The sequence below is a fragment of the Phyllopteryx taeniolatus genome, chromosome 16 (assembly GCF_024500385.1).
Source record: "Phyllopteryx taeniolatus isolate TA_2022b chromosome 16, UOR_Ptae_1.2, whole genome shotgun sequence".
NCBI lineage: Eukaryota > Metazoa > Chordata > Actinopteri > Syngnathiformes > Syngnathidae > Phyllopteryx > Phyllopteryx taeniolatus.
This window is the reverse complement of record NC_084517.1, coordinates 13,648,181-13,654,180: the sequence shown is the minus strand read 5'-3', so window position 1 is coordinate 13,654,180 and position 6,000 is coordinate 13,648,181. Positions and strand designations below refer to the sequence as shown.

Sequence of the window (6,000 nt, the reverse complement as noted above, 5' to 3'; positions counted from 1 at the left end):
TGCCACCATCATGGCACATGATTGTATTCATGTTTTAAAAGTTCTCAATTTTAAATATATTTAATTATATGAGTCTTTTGTGTACCACTAGAGCGAGTACCTATACCACTCGGGTACCTGTACCACACTTGCACTCTAACCTTTACAGGTGGACTTAATTTGACCTCAAAACCTTTGTTGTGTTCTACTCTTCAATGTTTCAATACTTTTTGTACAACTTGCTGTTCTCCAACAAGGAGCTCAACAGCAAAATCCACAACTAGTGTTTACGTAACTCTGAGTACATACTGTTTGAAGCCTCGTTGTGGGAAAGTAGTTGATCAATTGTTAGGTGTCGTTTTGGTATCATAAAGTCAAAATGTGAACAGCATGTCAAAGAGGACTTTCACTAATTCTAATCAAAAAAATAATAATTTTTTGATCCATTCATGGACTGTTGTGAATTTCGCCGTTCAGCTCCTTGTTAGAGAACAGCAAGTTGTGCAAAAAAGTATGTGCGTTCAAAGGTTTAGAGATCAAATTAAGTTCACCTGTAAAGGTTATAATACATTTTAGGTTGCTTCTGAAAGTTCACACCAAAAGCCCAATTTTTATGAGCAGTTTAAATATACCGGGCACCACTCATTCAATGTATATATTACATTAAATTGTTATACGTAGTATTTCCATGCATATATTGTTATTAGACTACACTCCATTTGTTCTTTAGTGCAAGAGCAGTGCCTTTCCCGTTATGATATTATGCATCTTGTGTGCTATTGCTTCATATTACTTTGTATAATGTGATATAAAACCTAGTGGTTCTAAACTGCTTTTCTTTGTTCTGCAACAAGCGATCCCTTATTAATTTTAAATTTGATTATCCACAAAAATTAAATAGCTAACCACTATGGTTACTGCTTCAGCACAGCACAACTGGTATTACTTTGGCAGCTCTGTGATAGGCCCATATAAAAAATTTTTTTAAAAAGAAACCTCAATCCCTCAATCAAACAAACCTCACAGAAAAACACACATACTGTATGTGGATACTGACAAATTATCATACATAAGAAAGTAGCAACATGCTGTCGCAAGAGTCAGGAAGTGTTTAATTAATGAGTGATTATACTGTGCAACTGGATCACATCATGCAAATTCAATCTTGAGTCGTAAATCTTTGATAATGCATAAATGGTTAATATTCCCAGTCATCTTTTTAGGCAAATTATGCTTGACCACTTAATAATCCCTGTCATGTTGTGTCAGATGAATAACTGCTATCACCCACCGACCGGTGCAATGAGCTAATTAAAATCACTTTATTTATCTTATTCGGGCAAAGAGGCAATTAGCAACAGGACTCAACAATATAAATTCCTCATTGAAATGTTAAACTGTTCCAGCAAAATCAATTTTTTTGTTTTGTTTTGTTTTGTTTTGTTTCAGGAGTAAGTAAATTGTAACTAAGTACTGATTCAGGTGTTTTCCAATATTGATGTAATGCATATTGGCCAAATATCTCAAAATAATTGAGTTGGAGAATTACCCAATAACTATCTTCAGGATGGGCTAATTACCACCACATCTCTATGAATTCCATGTGTGCATGTAATACAATTTATGTATTATTCCACAAAATGAATTTTTAATAATTATTAAAAATGTGGAGACATCATTTGGTGGAGTGAGGGTCGTGGCATGGATGTGTAATGGAACACCATTTTGGCCTCACAATTCTATTTGGATCAAATACAGAACGGAAGAACACTGCATTATATTCATGAAGAGTGGAAGACCATTGAAAATCACTATTTCTTTTTTCTACAAATGAATGTACACTTTTCAAATCACAGCTAGGTTTTGCTACATGATTTATAAATTATATAGGGTCACTCACAAATGATGACTTGTTTTTGTAACATTGCATAAAAATTCATAGCTTTGTCATTGAAATGTAACTTTTTTTAAATTATGTTTTTACAGTGTACATAATGTTATTCTGTCCAATCTCACCATTGTTGTTTTTTTGCCAGACTTTAGAGGCTGATGTCCATGATGTTTCCATTTACTAAGAGATGGGAGCCACTCTCGTCATTACTCCCAGGCCCAATCGTCTCAAGGGTTAACGCTAGCACACGCGAGGTTTGTAATATCTTCGTTTCATAGAATAATTACACCATATGTGCAGTATACATGAATATCCAAATATTTGAAAATTGTCTTACCCACTGATGAACTGTTCAAGGTAGTCTTGGTTCCATTGTGAGCTGATGACACCATGGCGTTCACAAGGTGGTCTGAGATGGCGAGGATCTTACTTCCTGTTTCTCCATCTCCGTTACTGCTCACCTTGACCTTCTTGGCTTGCGGTCCAACACCCGACACCTCCTTCAGCACATGTAATGCAACAACAAGTTGTAAAGCATTTTAAGTATGTTTCCAGCAAATAATGAAACATGTGTAATTGTGGAACTAGTACCATAGATGCTGAAGAAAGAATCGCAAAAATGGAAAGGGTAGGAGTCACCAACACATCGTTGCAGTTTATATTTAAATCATATAAACAGTTTTACTGTTTGGGAGGTGAATGTTCAAATTTGCAAATTTGGTGAATGCTTGAAGATAAACGCTGTCACCAAGTTTCCTATGCCAAAGAGAGATGTCATAGAGTGTCATAGCCATCCCAAAATAGGGATTATAATAAGCATATTTACTATATTTTAAAGGCACAGTAAAAAAAAAAAATTACATATACAAGAAATACAAAAACATTATTTAGCTTTACTGACAGGCACTGGTAAAATGATATCTGTGTTGTTTAAAGGTTGTTGGTCCATGTCAAGAAACATTCTTTCTTTTGTCCGGCCCTACTACAAATACAACCACTTTAAATCATCCAAATCACAGCAATTTACAGTGTTCAGAATATATGACTTTGAGCTTGATTCTGAATATGAATCATCCTTAACATTCCTTACCACTGGAGAGGTTATCTCATTGAGAATATCCCAAAGACCTGTGGAATGATCAGACAAATCACAAAATTCTTTGTGAACTTACTTTTACAAAAGGAAACCCCGAGAATCCATAAAATCCCAGTTGAAGGGTAAAAGCCATCTGGACAGGAACAATAGAATGTTCCATTTGCATTAGTACACACACTGTTTGATAACCACATATATCAGGCACCTCTCTGCACTCATCTTTATCTATACAAAGACACATAGTGCACATTTTTTAAATATATACTGTATATACAAGTCATGAGCTTAATCAAGGTCAAATGTCAAAAAAGGTTTGAAAAGTAGCACACTCACACACACACACACACACACACACACACACACTGCTGCAAGGGTTGGCGTTACTGGCTATCACTTTTGGGTTGTTCAGCCGGAAACCATGGAAACAGGTGCAAACATACGAGCACACTGAGTTTGTGCAGTTGCAGAGGACCACAGACTGTGGCATCTTCGTTACACTCGTCGATATCTGCACAACACAAATTACAAAACGGAAATTCATCTAGAAAACATAAATAACACACTTGAGCCCAGATATCAAAGAAATACAAAATATGTACCATAAGTCACCCTTAAATAAAATCTTAATCTTAAAAATAATACCACTCATTTGTATGATCTTTTTGGCTGATATAACCTACCTTGTCTGGAAATATGAATTGCTTATTCTGCTTACTAAGTGGATCCTTTTTTTTTCAGTGTTTGTTTTTCCGCCGAATAAAGGTTTACCAAGGCAGTTGTTTTTGTCGCTGGGTGGCTTCTTCCGTTCAGTTGGAGAGAAGCCCACTTGGCATACACAGGTATAAAGGCCCGGGTGTGTTGGTGCATTCAGTGTGCGGAGCACAGATCGCAGAATTCAAGCATTCTTCAATATCTGACAATGAAAGAGATTACACATGAAAAAAAAGTGAGGAAAAGTATATAGTCAAACTTGACTCTTCCACCAAAAAATAAAAACAAATTAAAATATAATAATAATAATAATAACAGTAATATACCTTGGCAAATAGGAGTGGCGTCTTACATTCTGGTAACCATCCTTGCATTGACATTGATAACTTCCCGCCGCGTTCACACATGTCCCATCATCACCACACACGTTTTCAAGACACTTGTCGATATCTTGCGAGATAAAACAACGTAAGAAGAGACACTGGATCAGCTTGTAGAGAATGCCATCCTGGTATGTAAATAAGACCTTTTTGCAAACAGTACCTTTGCATTCATTGGCGCTTCCAGGAGGTTGTTCTGGATTTTCTGCGATGAATCTAAGCAGACAGCTACAAGTGTACGCTCCAATTGTGTTACTTCAATCGGAATTACTTTTACAAACACCTGGATTTGCTGTACATTTGTCTATATCTGTTGAAAGACATGTAGACACGGTATGGGAATCTCATTTAAGCATCTCACTGTACTCCATCAAAAAAAAAAAAAAAAAAGGAGAAATGTAAGAAAGCCTGCTGGGATTCATGTATTTACCAGTACAACCATACGAATCGCTTGCGGACAGATGAGTTGGGAGTAATTCATACCCAGTCACACAAGTAAAACTTCCATCATCCACAAGAATCGCTTCTACACACGGAATGGTCTTAAAACACACACACGACAGGAATCAAACAAAGCAAATGGAGAAAGCCATGATGTGAATAATGTCAATGGTTTTGACTATCTTACTGGTTATAAAGCCAGAACTGGAAACAGGGTGATTTGCTGGTTTATGTATGTAGAATTCTCCTGGACAGAGCACCACCTGCATTGTGATGCAATGAGTATCACACCCTCCAGCATAGACATACGCATTCCCTGATGATGCTGTTATGGATTCCTCAGTTGGATATGAAAATGAAAAACAGATAGGGTTTGGGAAACCACCACGAGGTCCTGAGTTGCAGTTTTCCATGAGTCTGTCTCCACCAATGCCAGTGAAGCATGACCACTGACTTGAAAGGTGGCCATCGTCACATGGGTAACCAGAGAAAGAAGAAGATGTAAAGGCTATGTTGTGAGACGGTTCGGTAACGTTGACGTCACTATCACAAGAACCTGTGTGAGAAGGCAAGCTGTGATGATTGTTGCATGTCATCTCCGTGTGGATAGAATGCAAAATATTGTTCGACCTGCCAGGAAGAAAAACACAATGTCCAATCATGAAGACTTATCCTTGGAGAAAGAAAGACAGATTATCCTATTGGAAATAATTGATACACAAATTCATCTGAATGTTAGTTTTTGAAAATACAGTCATGGAAAATATTATTAGACCACGCATGTTTCTTCAGTTTCTTGTTCATTTACGGTACGTACAACTACGCACCTGCACTTCGTACGTACAACTAAAAGTATATTTGTTTGTACAAATGATGACAACAACAGTTCATGATGACAAGAAAACACACCTGTAGAAACCTCTGCAAGAGAGATTTGCAAAGCAGACAACAGCTGTTTTCTCAAGGTCAAGTCTCGATGCAAAAAAACCCAATGCAAATGTATTTGGTTGTAATTCAAGTCAGTGAAGTTAGAGGCAAGACATGAAGAGTGGGATTGTGTGATATTTTAACCTGATTTTTGTTTACATGATGGCATGGTAGTTGAGTGGTTGGTACATCCTCCTCACAGTTCTGAGGTTGGCAGTTTGAATCCGGGCTGCGGCCTTCATGTGTAGCGTTTGCATGTTCTCCCTGTGCTTGTGTGGGTTTTCTCCAGATACTCTGCCTTGCTCCCAAATACTAAAAACATGCATGTTGGCTTCACCAAAGATTCTAAATTGCCCAACGAGGGGAAGTCTGATATTATTATTAGTGATTTTGTATGCATATCTCTAGTTAAAATATCAATAATTTATTATTCATGGATTTTACAAACTGTGCACATGTAAGCAAAAAAAGAAGAAAAATGCATTTTCAAACTATTTTTAAAAGTTACCTCAGTTGGTTTTGGTTAGCGCTATTAATATACAGAAGGACTTTTTCTCACCTAACGATGACTCATT

At 36.9% G+C, this 6,000-nt stretch overlaps 1 pseudogene; it reads right to left on the bottom strand.

The window, feature by feature from the left end:
- Positions 1-1,991: 1,991 nt before the first annotated feature.
- Positions 1,992-4,967, bottom strand: LOC133466340 (adhesion G protein-coupled receptor E2-like; annotated as a pseudogene).
- Between the last annotated feature and the right edge of the window lie 1,033 nt (positions 4,968-6,000).